The following is an 18,838-nucleotide window of genomic DNA, read 5'->3' as shown; positions in this document are numbered from 1 at the left end:
ACAAGAACAAAGCTTGATTTTCGTGTTTCTGACTTGCTCTTGTTTCTGTTTTTCTGGTTCGTAATTGCTTCGTGGTTCTGTTCTTTTTTTTCTTTGTGTTTGATTCTGTTCTTTGCTTTTGAACTCCGGTGATGTTTTTTCTTTGTTCTTGTTGGCCGAGTTCTCTCGTTATGATTCCCGGTTGTCTGTCCACTGTGCTCCTTTCAATTGTTAGTGATTGATGGTTTCTGGTTCCTCTCTTGTTGATGGCCGATGGATATTTTTTTGGTTGAGTTCTGTTTTTTTTCGATCTCTCCTTTTTTTTTCCCCCGTTTCTGATGAATGAGAGATCCCCTTTGTTGATGAATACTCTCCCGTTCTCGATGATGGTTGATGTCCCCTTCCAATCTAATGGTTACCCCTCCTTTGTTGGTGAATTTTTGGTCCTCTGTTCCTCCCGTGAACTCCTGCTAATTGTTGTTGTCTTCCTCTATTTGTGCATGGTATGGGCACGAGATGGACTGGGCAGTGGAGCAGGAGCAGCAGGGCACGGGTGTTGGGAAACCGAGCTGCTCGGTCATAATGCTGGCAGGGTGATGTCCGGTCAAGCATGGGCTTCCTTGGGAGGCATGATCTGTTGCAGTGGATGAGTGCTTCACATTGGGTGCACGTGGGAGGAGTCTGCTGTTGGGTGTCTCCTTCACGTGGGCAGCAATAGCACCGTGTTAGAGCTGGAAATGGTGCCAAATGGGTCGAGTCTGGTGTAATGGGTTTTCATTTTGAGACTGCTGTTGGACTTGAATCTCGAACTTTCATTTAATTTGGCTTGTAATTGGACTTCAAAGACATAAATGGTCTTTAGACACTTAAATTTGTATTTGGGATTAAATTTCAAATTATGCCTTAATTTCCAAAACGAACCTATACGACTTAGTCCAATTAAACACCTCAAGCTTTCAAACGTAAACTTCCGTGATTTATCTTTTGAAATAATTCATCATCAAGCACAAACATCTTCAACTTAATTCTCGATCGTCTTCAAATGAATTTAAATGGCCCGGACAAAATTAGGGTATTACATATATAATGTTAAAACATATGATCCCTTAGAATAATCATATCATAGAAGAAAGCTCCATTAATGGCTAAAGAGAGTAATAGAATGGAGCTCAAACACAAAAAAAACATTTACATAGGAGATCAGAACTACTGAAAAATGAGAAAAATCAGTGGTTCATGAAAAGAAAAAGAGACAAAATTTGAGCTTACTCTCGGCCACTGTCTTCATCAGGGCCGGCGGCGGCTTCTTTGACATCGACAGTGAAGCTGTACTCCTGGTCACAACCTAGGTAAGAATCACACATGAAATATAAAGTGTACGTCTTCTCTGCAGCTTCAGTGGGAGCAGCAAATTCAAGCTTCACCTTTGCTTTCCTCTGAAGAGACACCCTTTTTATAGCAAGCAGCTGATTACTCTTGGTGTCACCAAGAAGCAGCCACCACCCTTCGTCTTTTGCTTTTGGATACCTGGGAGCATCGACTGGCCCGACCTCTGTCTTCCCCTCTAGATCCCTTTCGAGTGTAACCTGCAAGGTGACATATTCCCCAGCCCTCACACTATCACTTTCAATCACCTCATACGATAAATCAATGTTGGGGAATCGATTGCAGAACTTTGCAATGTCTAGCAGCTGCAAATCGGACATCTGTAACAGCTCACGCCTCTTGTCATCTTCCATCTCCACCAAATCAAAAATAGTCTCTATGTTCTCTCCAGGGTTCTCTTGGCATCTCTTGGCTAGTTCCTTAGTGAAGTGTGGGAGCTGTAGAAGCACTGAATCTCGCTCCCACATTCCTTGTGCCACCATTTGGCTCACCTCCATTGCAAGAAGAGCAAGGCTCAACCAGCCATTGCTCGAAATAACATCAACCATAGATTGAAGAAGCCGTGTAGCGTACAACAGAACCTCTCGCTGGTCCAGTGATAGGTTCCCACCCACATGCTGCCTAGAGAAATGGGCTTGAAGCAGTGCATTTGCTTTGACATGTGGATCAGTGCACCTGGGATTTTCAAAGGAAAACCTCTGGTGATTAATTAATCTTCGGAGAACCTCTTCTTCCCCAGGTCGTATGGGAAGATTTGCAAACTCGGAAGCTGAGGCCACAATCTCCAGAAGACCCTTCATCTTCATTTTGGAAGTCAAGGACGAACTGAAGCGCTCAATGGTAGTGTAACTTATGTAATAGTAGGATGCTATCATACCGAAATTCAAAGGAGAAAGGTCCATGTCATCCTCAACAGTAATACATTTACTTGCTTCCAAATCATTTAATGTTTTCTCAACAAGCTCCGAAAGGTGATCAGAGAGATGCCTGTGACTTACTCCCCGGAGATTGTAGTAATTTGGATTTTGAGTGAGCCTCCTATACATGAAAGTCCATGTAAGGTAATCCACAGCATCTTGCTTGTTATGGATAACTGTTGCAACAATTTCCGCATTGAAGTTATCATGTAGAAAATGTTGCAAATGGCTTTCAACAGGAAATGCTTCATACAAGAACTTCTTGTAATACTCTTTACGAGGAGCATGACAGAGGATGACACATTTTCCAGAATTATCAAGAAGTGGACGACTTGCATGGCCCATCATCTGCAACAAATCTGTAACCTGGTAATCAGTGCGAACATTCTCTCTCCCATCATAATTTTGAGTACCCATTACAACCACCAAGTGTGCTGATAACAGAACTCCCCAACATAACGCACTGCTCATAACACAAACCTGAATCCACCCAGCTTCAAAGAGCTGGGAAACAACTTCTAGATCCAAATTGCTTAAGCCTTCATGCAAGTAGCCAATTCCATATTCTAGAGTGGCTTTCAATGTTTCTTCGCTAATCTTGTCCACAAAAGGCTCAAGTTCTTCAGCAGATCGCAAGCGGAAAGCTGGCTTCTCTCCATAATCCATTCTGGAGTAACTCATTAGGTCCACAGCAGTGAGCCTAACATGCTTCCTTGTAGGAACAAACACAATAGCCAGCTTCTCATCTTTGGCATGTTGGACAATGGCAGTGTAAGTGGGTTTAGTCATCGCTTGCATCCTTGCTTCAAAATTGGCTATGTCCACCCCTTGAATGTGTATTTCTATGGGAACAGGACGAACCCCAGGAGGGAAATTGAAAAGGCCATGAGAACCCACGCCAATCCATTCTCCAAGATCCTTAGCATTTGCAAGAGAAGTTGAAAGAGCCACAATCCGGATCTTCTTCTCAACCTGACAAGAAACGTATCTCATCCTGGAGACAATCACCTCCAACACAGGACCACCTTGACTGCCAATCAAGTGAAGCTCATCAACAATGACAAGACTGACCTGCTGAACATACTTCCTCTGTTTCCAGCAACGAGAAAGAGCATCCCATTTCTCAGGAGTACTGATTATTACATGACCTCTCTCAAGCAATTTCAGGTCCAATGTCAATTCCCCAGTCAATTCAACCACCCGCATCCCGAGACCCTTGCCAAACTTCCTCTCCCAATCACGGTATCGCTCCTTGGCAATATCTTCAAGAGGTGCAATATACACTACTCGCATAGTACTATCAGGTCCCTTTTGATGATTCCTTAATATAGCAAACTCAGCACAGATGGTTTTCCCACTCCCTGTTGGTGCAGCCACTAGAACATTGTCATCCGTATTATACAGAACGGTGAAGACTTGAGTTTGAACTGGATTAAAATGCTTAAAATCTCGATATAAAGCCTCATAAGATGGATTCCTCAATGCAGTAACAGGCAGGGGCTGTAAATCCAATAGCTCGGTTGGTGACGAGTACTTCTCTGGCAGAATTAGATGCCTGAAAGAGATGGGTACAACAGTCCGGGACCCCAACCATTTATCTGAGACAACACGTATGAAATATTGAGGTGGCAATGGTTCATAAATCGGCACTGTGAAGTTCAAAGTGTGGTCCTCGTCAATATACTGTTTCTTCAGCAAAAAGTACTCATGATGAAGAATATGCTCACCATCATTATCCTTAATAAACACCCAAAATGGCTCCACATACCCATGAACCTTATCCTCCCATTGAAAATCTGGGGTTATTGTAAGTTCAACCCTCAAGACAGTACGTGTAATTGGCTGAACATGGGCTGCAAGGTTTAGCTTAGGGAACTGGTGAACGAACCTGTGAAGTGTTCTTCCCATTTTAGGGAAACGAATCAGCTCACCGATCTCCTTTGATGATAGATCATAATATCTATCCCAGGCCAAATCTTTCTTCTCCAACTTCATAAGAATTTCATTAGGGATGCCATTGAATTGCTGCAATGGTGTCTGAACATTCCACATCCTCTTGGTAACCATCTTACACAAGTTTAAAGCCTTCTCAGCCAACTGTGCCCAACCTCTTTTCAAGACAATCTCAAAAAGTGCTCGGATAAGACGTCCAGCACTCTGAGTTATGTACACCATGTCCGAAGTCAACGAAAGTCCTTCAAGTTTTAACTGTGAGATATATGCTTGCAGCAAAACATTGATTTTTGCACAAGGCTCTTCCAAGCTTTCCTTTACTGGAATGGGAACACGATCCAAAAGCTTTGCCAGCTCCATCTTCTCATCTTGTCTGACTGTCACATACTTGAACTCGTCACTAAGTGAAAATAGCCTGCAGAGCTCTATATCCCCCATGGTTGGCTTCAAATGCTCATTATATGTGGTGATTGTTCCGTGGCTTATATAGTAGTAGCTAGCAATACGGCCCAAATCAGTTACTTGGAAGTACCCACTTTTTCTATCGTACTTCACCAAATTATTCTTGTCCAAGATAGTTGCAGCAGAATGGATCTGGCCAAAAAAAGGAAATGGAAAGAGATTAAATAACAAACACAAACAAAGGCTTCACAGCAAACTGAAACAACAAATTTTGAATATTCAAATTATAGTATGATATTTTTTGTTTATTTTTCATCTCTCTTAGAAGCAACCAAAACTAGCAACAAAGAGTGGGCTTTACAAGTCCCGCGGCAAAAATTCTAAGTACAAACAGACTAGATATAAATAACGTTATTCTAAACTCCCCAAGTAAAAGGTAAGGTTAAATGCAGAAAAAGTAACAGGCTGCTCAACTAAACCAAATGTGCATGCAAGACGACAGAAAGGAGCAGAATAAAAATCCATAGTAGCATGCATGTTTTAAAAATAATGGAGTCTATTAAAAATATGTAGGCTTACCAAATCAGCCCTCCTCTCAACCAAAGTCATATCTTCTGTGAGAACATCAGCAGGTAAACCATAAAGTGTGGGATTCCGCACCATGCGAACATACAAGTATGTGTATCCAATCCAATTGCAGGCTTCTCTTGCGTTCTGAATAGTTCCAAGAACAATTTCAGCATTCAACTGATCAGCCAGTTTGGAAATTAACTGACTCTCAATAGGAAGCTGTTGATTCGTCAATGAAAGGTAGTATTGAAGTTCACTGTGACCTGTGATGATGATCCCTTCCCCATATGAATCATATTGAGGCCTCCCAGCACGACCCAGCATCTGCATCACATCTAGAGGACTTAACTCAGTCCATGCTCCTTTCTCTGGGCTGTAAATCTGGGTCCCTTTAATTATGACCGTATGAGCAGGCAAGTTCACACCCCAAGCAAGCGTTGCAGTTGATACCAACACTTGTACATGTCCATCTGCAAAGAGGAGTTCAACAATTTGACGATCAGTCCTTGCCAACCCAGCATGATGGATCGCAAAACCGTAAGGCAGTAGATCCTTGAGATCATTGCTTTTAACCATATCTGTATGACTCTGGAGTATCTCACGACTAGCAGCATCCTCTTTCAAGAATCTGCTAAGGGTATCATTAGCAAGCGCAGTGTCCCGTATGGCACGAGCTGTTTTACCAGTTTCCTTCCTTGAATGAACAAAAATAAGGACTTGATGCTTCCCAGCCACTGCCATTACCTTTTCGTAACAAATATCGTTCATCAACTGGAACCTCTGCAGTGGCTTCTTCACAGTGATTCCAATATACTGCTGAGAGAGGGGGACAGGTCTGTAGCTATTGTCAAAATGAAACAGTCCTTTTTCAAGATCAGCCCGCAGAAATAACGCTATATCATCATAGTTTGGAAGCGTAGCTGACAGCCCAACCAATCGGTTATGCTCTTTCGAGGTTTCAACTTGCCGAATAGTCCTGGCAACAATACTTTCAAGCACAGGCCCTCTACTATCATGAAGAAGATGAATCTCATCAATAATAAGAAGTTTTACCAGCTGTGTGTATGTACAATCTCCAGACTTCCTGGTAATAATATCCCATTTCTCAGGAGTTGTCACAATAATCTGGGTCTCCTCAATTTGTTGGCGAGTCAGTGTCTGGTCTCCGCTAAGCTCCCGCACAGTCACGCCATAAGCCTCTAAACGATGAGAAAGATTACCAACAACTTCAGCAACTAAGGCTTTCATAGGTGCCACATACACAATCTTGTAGTTGTTGTGGTTAATTAAACCATTAGAATCCATACTCAATGCAAGTTGCTGCAGTATGGTAAGTACAGCAACATTAGTTTTCCCAGCCCCAGTAGGAGCACACACTACAATGTTATCAGCAGAAAATAAGGCAGTTTCATACACACTGCTCTGAACCCTGTTCAACTGCTGCATCCCTTTGAAGGCTGGTTGAGCCCAGTCTGGCATCTCAAATACCTTTACAAGCCTCTCGTTCAATTCCAATGGTTTCACCTTCGGCGCGGGCACGTGGACTTCCTCATAACCCTTGCTATGATGCCTGTAAGAACCCACAGGAAGATCACATTTATTATTTGCCATCAAAAGACCACCCTATTCGAAAGCAAGACTGTCCAGATCAAGCAACTGACCCTGACCCCAACCACCAACAGCATCTCTGTCAGCAAGACCTCTCCTTTCCCTGTCCCGATCTCCACCACTTTCATCATTTAATCGACGTGCCTCTTCTCTAATACTCTTCTCCAAGATCTTCTGCCTTTCTTTTGCTGTTGCCCTGGTGGCATGCAACTGCTCAAGAATTGCAGCCAAATCTGGGCCCAAGTTCATCATTTCTTCCTCAATCCTCTTCCTCTCTTCCTGGTCTTCAGCCCTAGCCAAGCGAGTGCACCACACAACCTTAAGCCGGTTCCGCAAAAGATATTTAATAAGGCTGAACTTATCAAACTGCAGATGCACCAATAGCTTGGTCTCAACCTCCCTGTCATCACCCTGGGCAAGAATCTTAAGCACCTCTTCAGCAAGCTTTTGACACTGTAGCGGGTCAATTTCTTGATCATAAGCCTGGGAGATCTTCCTCTGAAGCCAATAAGCATCAATTACCAGGACATTCAAATTCATCCCCTCATTAGCCTCATGCATATCATCATCATCAATTCCACCACCCATCTGCATAGCCCCAGAACCATTGTCAACCCCGTCATCATCATCCTCCACATCCTCCTGCACCATATCGAGATTACTTTCCTCTTCTTCGTCTTCATTTTCTTCAAATTGAACCGCCACCCCCACATCATCATCAAGACCATCATCGCCATTAGCAACAGAACCCCCAGCTCCATCACCACCATCTTGATAATCTGTAATCAACTTCCCAATAGAAACAAGCTGATCAAAAACCTGACTCGGTATTGGATTCAACAACTTCTCAATCTCCTTCTTCTTATCCGGATTCTTAATCCCCTCGTTCTTAAGCAAGGCCAAAATCTCCTCGGCCGCACCACTAACAATATTAAGCGGCTGTCCACCCAACTGCTGCTGAATCAAGCTCAACATAGCCTCATAAGCCGCCCCAGTCTCCTTCGTTTTCGGCTGATAAATCCCTTCCTCAGTAACAATCAAAACACTCTCCTCCCGCAACTTACGCCTCTTATTTTGCCTAACCGGAACAGGCTCGGCCTGCGCATCACGTTCTTTCTTCTTCTTAGACTTCTTAAGTTTCTCGTCTAACTCCGGCGGCCTACCTTTATAAGCACGGTCACCGAACGACCTAGGGTCAATCTTTCCCCAGAGAGATTCCGGTTCTCCGGTCGGCTCATGAGTACAAGAGGCCGAGAATCAGCCGTAAGAACTAAACTAGAATTCGCCCTAAATTCATACTGCTTAAAACGAGCGTGTGCCTCCGCACCGCCTCCGAGATGAGCCATTAACCAAACCCAAATCAAACTCAAAGAACCCTAAAAGAAATCAATAGAAAAATAATTCAGAAAAAAAAAAAACTATCTATTATTGAAACCGAGAAACGTGAAGAGCAAGAAACACTTACAAAATAAAACCGCCTTTGAGATTTCAGTTCCCGGCCGCAAGATTAAAAACTTCCATAATTTTTTATATAGAGAGATTTATAGAGAGAGAGATTAGACCGAACCGACTGTAAAATGTAAGCAAGCGATTTTTGAAGGGTTTTTCTTTGGTTCAGGCCGATTGAATTGTTTGAATCTTTGCTATTTCGATTTAAAGGTACGATCTTTTAAGATTTTTAAGAAATTATTTATTTATATCTTAATAAACTACTAATATTCAACTAATTTATCGGGATGAAACAATAATCCTCTAAATAATGTATAAAAGATAAAATAACCTCGATAAAAAAATCCTATATAATATATGATTTTAACCAATTTTTTTCGGATTTGTCAAAATGACCAACAAAATCGCAATGCGATCGCTAATTCGCAACGCGATCTCCATTGTCGCAAATCAGTTTCCAGATTCGCAACGCGATTATGACTATCGCAATGCGATTTTCCAATTTCGCGTTGCGATTTTCCCAATTCGCAATGCGAATAAGTAAATCGCAATGCGAATTTGGAAAATCGCAATGCGATATTGACTATCGCAACGCGATAATACAAAATCGCAACGCGATAATACAAAATCGCAACGCGATTCTGACTATCGCAACGAGATAATACAGAATCGCAATACGATTTTCAAAGTTCGCAACAGGTTTTAGTTTCGCAACACAAATGTTTTGGGTATATATCTACGCAGCAACAACAACTCATAACCTAAATCCCTAAATCGTAACTCATTCCATCTCCATCTATCACTCTCTCCGGCGACATCCGTTCCTATATCCGTTCCTACATCCTTCCCCATCCGGTAACAGGTTTTAGTTTCGCAGCTCGTTTGTTTAGTAAATTAATTTACAACCATGAAATCATCTAATGTTGATCATGTTTGGATAGATTTGTGTTCTGGAGGGTCATGGGAGAATGTTCATGGTGTTTTACAATATATGCCTTTACCCATGAATCTTCAACTAAAACTGTCATTAAAAAAGTTAACTTATGAAACTCTAATGTTACGTGTTTCAAAGAAATTGAATTTAGAGTCCCTAAGTGGATTTATGCTATCTTATCAGAGAAATGGTAAAGTTTATTTGTTAACCGACAATGAAGATGTTGAACGATTCATTGCTTACATTAGTGTTTCAAGTGATGATGTTACATTGTATGTTGTTGAACCTAGAAGTAGTATTGTTGGGTCAGTAGCGGGTAGTAATCAACTAAGTTTTTCTCAAAACCCACAACATTTCTCTAATCCAAATCTCAATCAACTTTCAGCACCAAATTCCGGTTTTCGTATTGACCAGTTAGACGATGATGAGCCAACAGAAAAAATTGTGAGTACTAGTCAGTATTCGAAATTTCATCTTGGTCAATACCCGGACTTTGATCTTGGTCAATACTCGGATTTTGATGATGTTTCAGAAGAAGAAACAGACCCTGCGTATAATGATTTTGATATTGGTCAATACCCGAATTTTGATGATGAAACAGCCGTTGCCGAGGAAGATGTTGTTGATGATAATGAGGAGGAAGTTACGACTGTGAATGAACATGTTGAACATCCATTCTGTAATTCATATAATCCTGAAGAATAAGAAGAAAAAGAAGAAGAAAAAGTCCCCGAAGAAAAGAAAAAGAAGAAAATGCCACGGGAGTATAACTGGAATATGCCAGAATTACTTCATATACCAGAAGAAGAGTTGGTAAAGAAAGCAGTTGATTGTTACACAAAAGTTATTCGTATCAAGAAAGATGATTGTTTTGATACAAAGGAAGACTTGAAGATAGCTTTGTATACGAAATGTGTGGAAGATGGCTATCAACTAAAAGTTAACAAATCAAGCAAAGATCGTTTCGAAACAAGGTGTATGATTGACAAAAACTGTACGTGGCATATGATTGCAAAGAGGATAAAAGATTACGAAATGTTTCAAGTTAGGACTTTTATTGATAAACATACATGTTCAAGAACCCAAGTTTTTCCTCACCATAGACAGGCAAACAAAAAGGTGTTGGGTGGTTTTCTGGCTGAGTTAATGTTTTTGAATGGCAGGGTTTATCGGGGACATGAAATTATGACTGACATGAATGCTCGGTTCAAGATTAGTATATCATATTCTCAAGCTTGGAGAGCCAAATGTTATGCCTTGGAATTGTTGAGGGGGTCGCCAGAAACATCGTTTGCCCAACTGTCGGCTTATTGTCACAATTTAAAGCTGAAAAATCCTGGGTCGGTAACTCATATCAAAACAGATAGAGATGGACGCTTTGAGTTGCTGTTTATCGCCATTGGTGTTGCGGTTAGTAAATCATTATAATTCTGTTGACTCATTTTTGTTAGTTACATGCATTTCACATTTAAATGATTATATTTCTTGTGTATATTATTTTGTAGATTCATTCGTTTATTACTTGCATGCGCCCAGTTATTATAGTTGACGGAGCACATTTGAAAGGTCGATACCTTGGAGTAAACTTATTAGCAGTAGCCATGGATGCTAACAATATGATATTGCCAATAGCTTACGGGGTTGGCAAATCTGAAACCTCTGATTCATGGACATGGTTTATGGGGCATCTTAGGGATTGCATAGGTCCTATTAGCAATCTGACAATCATATCCGATAGGGCAAACTCAATTGGTAACGCTGTTAGAAGGTGTTTCCCATATGCTTTTGTCCGCTATTTGTGAGTACTAAAATATGATGCGGATATGTGTGCAAGTATACACAATCGAACAAGTAATAAAGTGATAAGTAAAGTATCGTCTCCACAGGGAATTGGGGAAATCAAATAGGTTTGTCAAGGCACTTTACTTTGTCACCTAAGTAAAGTTAGTTATGGTATATACAGATGAGAATGCAGTGGTAAAATGGAATGGACGTAGTGGAAATGGAATGGTGATAGTGTGGTAGCAGATGGATATGTCGTAGCAAATTAAATTGTGATACGTGAAAACAAATGGAAATGTCAAGGCAAAATAAAAATGCAAATACTAGATTTAATATATGTAGGACTTTAGCTTTCTCACAAGACAAGCAGCAATGGAAATGAGTGATGGGAGACACAAGGAAAACTTAAGTCTATTTCTCTGAATGGTGTTTCTTCTATGCTTACCCTGCCCGACAGAGTCTACTGATGTGTCCTATGCTATCTCTAGTAAGGGACTCGACAGACTAAAGATGCCCTGGCAAAACCGATTGGCGTAAGCCTAAGCAGTGATCCTATTGACTCAGCTAATAGAATATGTCTCGGCAATACCTTTTTGCGGCAGCATTAACATCTAACCTATCATTTATACACAACTCCTTTTAGTCGAATGAAATCCTATCCTTATCTCTAAGGTGGATTAGGCCTAGTTACTATCTAGAACCCGTTGTTTATGTAGTTCCTCCCTAGCTTCTCTCGAAGACTAAAGATAAATTTCCAAGGCATTCTCTCGAACCTCATGAACCATCCTAAAGAAAGGCTACTCTCGTAGCTCCTACAACCTCAAGGCTTTAAGCATCATAAACAAAACAGAATAGAGCATGAAACAACAACCATTCATTAAAATACAACTTAAATAACCATGCGAACTCTCACCAAATAGGATTAGTTCATGGTGGGGTTCGAAATCAACAAGCACAAAGCAAGATTCATTCGTTCCTTACAACCCAACAACAAAATATAAAAGCAAGGACTAAGGGGAGGAGAGAAAGCCTTCGACGTGCACTGCCAAATGCCTTCCTCGGCCACCAAGGACTGCTCCCAGCGGACTAGCTCCTCTCGGATGCTCAGAACGCCACTCCCTTCTACTAGTCAAGGAGAAATGCCACGACAAGTGGGATTGACGGAGAAAGATGAGACTTTCTCTCTCTAACTTTTTAAGATCAAATGTGGCTGGAACTAAAGTCCTCTTCAATATGGCTTCCTCCTCTATTTATAGGGGAAAAGAAATCCTAAGGTTTGGTGTTAACCATCCTAGGAAACCCCAAAACCATGGTTGATTTGCTTAGGAGTCAGGCAGAGATGGTTGTGATCCAGCCTGGGTTGCTGGCTTAGACCCGGCACAATCCCACTGCAGACGCCCAAGGACAGACAGAACTTGCAAGGTCAGGCGGCGTTATTATCAAAGTCGGCGGTTGCAGTGCCGGTTCCTCCAGGCAGGATCTTTGAGGCAGATTTCTTGGGCAGAGCTCTCGAGGAGTCAGAGACCGCTGGTTGCAAAAATACCTTCTTTCACTTTGTTCGCTTTCGAAATGCCAATCAAACTCGGCATTTTCTTTCTGCTCAGCTGTCTCCTTATGCCACGGCATTTTCTTTCCTCTTTTCCTTGCTTTCAATACCTGCACACCATCAGACAAGTACCTTTCCCATAAAACAGTACCGCTGTAAAAATAAAATGCCATGGCAAACTGAAATCCACCACATGCAACTATATGCTCCTAAATGCATCTAAATGGTCCTAAATGGGCTCTTAGACATTCAATAACTTAAGTGAAAAGGTCCCAAAATATGACCTTTTCAAGGAGTTATCACACCCCCAAACTTAATCTATTGTTTGTCCTCAAGTAATGGATAGTGATAAGCAAAACAGAAATACCATGACAAGTTCAGAAGCAGAATAGTTATATGGGATAAAAATTTCAGCCCTCAGCATTTGGCTTCAACATGCTAGACTAGTTTGAGAAATCAAGTACCGTCCCCTAGGGCAAGATTCTTTATGTGGGTGTGTGCGTGTTTGTATCCAGTCCATGCTTAACAAACCTAAAAATTTTCTACTCAAGCTTTCTCAATTTACCATGACATTTTCAAATTACTACTCCCCTTTGTTTTCTTTTATTACTTCTGCTACGAGGAGAGTCAGCCCATCACTCTACCATCCCACACTCTAGATGAAAGGGAGCATACCTTTCACCCCCCGAGCTAGTCAGGTAGAGTCATCCTGTGACTACTTTCATTCACTCATATGCCAAGACATAGCGGAGTGTTCCTCTACAGATATGCCAAGACATTTATTTATAACTTCTATTTTTTCTTTTTTTTTATGTGGGGTTTTCATCATTCAACGTTTTATGCCACGACATTTAAGAATTCTCTTATAAAAAATTTCTAAGTTTCTCAAGCATGGAAAACATACACTCGTGTTCAAGGGTTTCAAAGAAGCAAGTCCTAGAGTTGGTTCTATCATCCTCAACCAGTCATGTACATTCTATCATAGCCATCAAGAATTCTTCATCATCGGGCATCCTCAATTAATTCCAGAAAACTAATTCTATATTTACTAATGTCATGGCATATTCATTTTACTAATACTATCATACAATGATGCGAGAACCCTACTTCCTCCAAACTTAAGAGAAGTATTGTCCCCAATGCTTACTAAATCTAAGAAAAATGAAAACTACATGCTATGAATGCAATGCAATACAATGCAATGCAAGGTACCTTGGCTTCATGGTGGTGGTGCAGCAGTCGCACGGCGAGTGCGCTTGCGGAGCTTAGCGGGGCTGGAATGCTCGGAGTCAGAAGCTGGTGCAGCTGGAGGAGTGCTAGGGCCTTCTTGAACAGTTGGGAGCGGGGGCTCCTGATGTTGAGATGCCTTTCGTAGGCGACGTCTGCTCCTACGCAAAGGAGCTTGCCGTGGCATCTCCGATTGTGACTCCTCGGCCGACTCAGTAGGTTGTGATACTTCGGGGTTGTCTACTTCTATCGGTACAGCAGGTGGTGGCATTTCTGGATGTTCTTCTGCGAACGGTTCAACAAATTGGGCAGGCTCCGGAAAATTAGCAAGTTGGAGGTTGGCTTCTCTGTCTACATCAGGCGAAACTTCGTGGATCGGATCAGGGTCCACTGGCTCTGCTGCTTCAGCTCGCTGGGGACTGTCTTTACTCGATGAGTGTTGAGCAGTAGCCAGGGCGGGTGGAGGTACTTCTGCAGATGCCTCGGCATCTCCATGCGGTGGAACGAGCTCATCAGGAAAAGGGGGAATGGTAAAGTTAGTGTGCGGGAGGAACTCCATCAGGGCGCTGGTGAGAAAGGCATCACGTCGTTTGGCATAAGCAAAATAGACCATTAATTTGTCGGACAGCTGCCCAACATGCTGGTGAGTGCGCTGGACGGCTTGCTCTAGGGCGTTTGAGGATGCCCTGACATGTGGTGATGATGCAACGCGAGATGTGGTTGCCTCGTGTTCCTTTCCTTTGGCTTCCTTGTAGCCCAGCAACATAGGTATTTTCGCTTTGTTGAGTCCAGCAATGCCCGGCAAAATCTCATCAAACATTTCTTCTTGAACCTTCTTTTTTCGGCATAAAGCAGTGATGAGATTTGGGAATACCAAGGCGCTTGCCTATCGCTTTAGGCATAGATGAGCCTGTTCCACGATAATCTTCCCTATATCGATGGTTCGTCCGGTGATGATAGAGTGCAGCAAAAGCATCCGCTGGCATGATACAGTTGTATTGTGGGAGGTTGGCAGAAGCTTGTGCTTCATGAAATGGTTCCACAGTTTGACATGGGGGAGCAGTCGATCCCTATCCACGGTCTTTCGTTTCAGTTGTTGACCGTTCCACTGAGTACCGGGAAGACACAAGTCTTCCAGGATGCCTTGGTAAGTTTCATGGTCGGCCTCTTGGGCAAAGCTCGCATGGTGGTCATCAGCAACCTGCAGTTTAAAATAACGGTTAATAGCGGTAGGAGTAAAACGAATAGAAATGCTGCGAATCATCACGGCATGCTGATTTGGCTCGGTAATGTTAGAATAAAACTCCTTCACTATTGTGGCGTTGACAGGGGCAGGATGTTTGGCAAACTTCTGCCACTTATGCTTAGTGACCACGTCCAGCACTTTGCTGCCCAAATCGGCGTTCTCCTCCTCGGAGAAGACAAAGCCCAACTCGAAAAAGACTCGCCGGTTCTTTATGGTTTGATAGCGTTCCTTGGCAGCCTCGTCGACAAAGCGTGGTGGTGAGGGTGGTGGGGCTGGTCGTGAGCGCACCATCGTGAGACTGCAAAAATAAATGAAGGAAGAAAGCTTTTTGAGGCGGTTATTAAGGTGGTCGACGGTAATTGGAAAGGAGAAGAGGAAACTAGAAAGTGAAAGTAAAAAGAGAAAGTGAAAAGTGAAAAGTAAGTGGGGTAGGCTAGTTAAATGGAAATATTTTGGGGGGAGAAATAGATAATCAGTGGGGTAGGGCGGGAAAGAAAACAAAATGAAAAAAATTCATTCCTAAGTCAAAAGTCAAAATAAAATTTCCCTCCTTTTTCCTTTTCATTTTGCTGCCCAAAGTGTTCTCAACTTCGTCAACACGCCTCACGTGCTTAGTGCGTGGGATTCCCTTGCAAAAATATGAAATGAAAATAATTACTGAATAATGAGAAATATTAAAATAAAGGCAAAACAAAATAATTTATGTACAGATGTAAGTTAAAAATGCCACGGCATCCTTAAGATGTCGGACCAGTGTCAACGTCGTGCAAAAGCAATGCTGACTTGTCACGTACAGGTGGGACTCCTTGATAAGCCTTTAGGCGTTGGCCATTGACTTTAAAGATGGATCCATCGTCCAGGTTCTTGATATCAACAGCACCATAAGGGTAAACATGGTGAACTTCAAATGGTCCAGACCAGCGTGACTTTAATTTGCCTGGGAAGAGCTTGAGCCTAGAATTGAACAACAATACTTTCTGACCCATATGAAATTGCCGTGGCAAAAGCATTATGTCGTGCCATTTTTTGGTTTTTTCCTTGTAGAGCCTGGCATTTTCATATGCTTGCACTCAAAACTCTTCCATTTCATTTAGATCAAGTAATCGTTTCTCCCCAGCTAGTTGCTCGTCAAAGTTTAACTTTTTGATTGCCCAGTACGCCTTGTGCTCTAGTTCAACAGGGAGGTGGCAGGCTTTTCCATATACCATCTTAAAGGGCGACATTCCTAAAGGTGTTTTGAATGCTGTCATATATGCCCATAATGCTTCGTCAAGCTTTGGGGACCAGTCTTTCCTTCGGGGGTTAACCACCTTCTCAAGGATTTGCTTGACTTCTCGATTGGATACTTCAGCCTGTCCATTCGTCTGCGGGTGATATGCCGTGGCAATCTTATGTCGCACTCCATATTTTTGTAATGCCTTGGCAATCAGCCTGTTGTCAAAGTGAGTGCCCTCATCACTGATAATAGCTCTTGGGATTCCAAAACGAGTGAATATGTTCTTATGAAGAAACTTGAGCACCGTCTTTGAGTCGTTTCTCGGCGTAGCAATTTCTTCAACCCACTTTGAAACGTAATTCACCGCTAGCAAGATGTATAAATCTCCAAAGGAAGATGGAAATGGTCCCATGAAATCAATGCCCCAAACATCGAAGAGCTCAATCTCCAGAATATTTTGCAGCGGCATTTCGTGTCGCCTGGAAATATTTCCAGTGCGCTGGCATCTGTCGCATGCCTTGCAAAATGCGTGGGCATCTTTAAATAATGATGGCCAATAAAAACCTGACTGGAGGACCTTTGCAGTAGTCCTCGAAGCTCCAAAATGCCCTCCACAAGTTGATGTGTGACAATGGTGTAAGATATCGCTTTGTTCTTCTTCAGGGACACATCGTCGAATCATTTGATCAGCACATTGCTTGAATAAGTACGGCTCATCCCAAAAGTAGAACTTGGCATCATGAAGAAACCTCTTTTTGCCCTGGCTGTTCAGTTCATAAGGAAAAACACCACTAACAAGAAAGTTAACCAGGTCAGCGTACCACGGAATTGCCGTGGCATATAAAATTTTCTCATCAGGGAATTCTTCTTTAATATCAAAAATGTCATGGCATTCTGAAATATTTTCTAGCCTAGATAAGTGGTCTGCAACCTGATTCTCAGTACCTTTCCTATCAATTACCTCTAAGTCGAATTCTTGCAGAAGTAATATCCACCTGATCAGTCTAGGCTTGGCATCTTTCTTGTTCACTAAGTATTTTATAGCTGAATGATCAGTGTGAACTATAACCTTGGTGCCTATCAAGTATGGCCTAAACTTGTCAAATGCAAATACTACGGCAAGTAATTCTTTCTCAATGGTTGTGTAATTTAATTGAGCATCATTTAAGGTACGGCTAGCATAATATATGACATGAAAGATTTTACCTCTACGTTACCCAAGCACAACTCCCACGGCAAAATCACTTGCATCACACATTAGTTCGAATGGGGCCGTCCAATCTGGGGGAACTACAATTGGTGCAGCGATAAGTTTCTGCTTCAGCTCTTTGAATGCGTCATGGCATTTCTGATAGAATACAAAGGGTTGGTTCTGTTGCAACAAGGTGCACAAAGGCTTGGATAGTGTGGAAAAATCCTTGATGAATCGTCTGTAAAAACCAGCGTGGCCAAGGAAACTCCGAATGCCCTTGACAGAATTTGGTGGGTGAAGCTTCTCGATCTTAGCCTTGTCGACCTCAATGCCCTTTGCAGAAATTTTATGTCCTAGAACAATGCCTTCAGTCACCATGAAGTGGCATTTTTCCCAGTTTAGTATGAGATCAGTCTCCTCGCATCGCTTCAGTACCTTTGCCAAATTGCCGAGGCATTTTTGAAAATCGTCTCCGGAAACAGAAAAATCATCCATAAAAATTTCCAAAAAATCCTCCACCATGTCAGAAAAGATGGCTTGCATGCAACGCTGAAAAGTTGCCGGGGCATTACAGAGTCCAAAAGGCATTCTTCAAAAAGCGTATATGCCATACGGGCACGTGAATGTCGTCTTCTCTTGGTCCTCTAGTGCTATGGAAATCTGATTATACCCTGAATAACCATCCAAGAAACAATAGTATGTCTTGCCCGCAAGTTGATCCAGCATTTGATCGATGAATGACAAAGGAAAATGATCCTTCTTGGTGGCCTTGTTAAGCCTGCGGTAGTCCATGCAGATGCGCCATCCAGTGACAGTGCGAGTAGGTATTAATTCATTTCCTTCGCTCGTTACCACGGTCATGCCTCCCTTTTTAGGCACGCATTGGATGGGACTGACCCACGAACTATCCGAAATAGGGTATATTACTCCAACATCGAGCCATTTGAGAACCTCTTTAATCACAACGTGCTTCATGATTGGATTTAATCTTCGTTGTGGCTCTATGGATTTGTCGTGGCATTCTTCGAACAGGATTTTTTGTGCATGCAGATTGTTGGACTTATTCCCTTAAGATCTGCCATCGTCCACCCTAACGCTTTCTTATGTTGTGACAAAACACTTAACAAACTTGATTCCTGGTTAGGAGTAAGGGCAGAGGAAATAATCACAGGCAAAGTGTCATTACTACCCAGATAAGCATATTTAAGATGTTGTGGCAAATTTTTAAGTTCAATGGTAGGTGCATGCTGTAATGAGGGCTTAGGAGGAACAAACTCTTCGAAATTCAAAGGTTCAAAGCGCGTACCTGGGCTAGCTTTAAGGAAGCTAGCCTGCTGTTCCTCGGATGAAAAGTCATTCGGCTCTTCAAGGAGCCTCTCATCAATATCTAGCTGAATGAAATTGTCGTGGCAAAATTGATCTGCTTCTTTT

General features: G+C 42.2%; 1 pseudogene; it reads right to left on the bottom strand.

Annotated features, from left to right (window-relative positions):
• Positions 1 to 1,065: 1,065 nt before the first annotated feature.
• LOC120213162 lies at positions 1,066 to 8,340 on the bottom strand (annotated as a pseudogene).
• Positions 8,341 to 18,838: the final 10,498 nt, after the last annotated feature.

This window comes from Hibiscus syriacus, unplaced genomic scaffold (genome assembly GCF_006381635.1).
Source record: "Hibiscus syriacus cultivar Baekdansim isolate YM2019G1 unplaced genomic scaffold, ASM638163v2 tig00110020_pilon, whole genome shotgun sequence".
Classification (NCBI taxonomy): domain Eukaryota; kingdom Viridiplantae; phylum Streptophyta; class Magnoliopsida; order Malvales; family Malvaceae; genus Hibiscus; species Hibiscus syriacus.
This window is presented reverse-complemented; position numbering and strand designations above follow the sequence as displayed.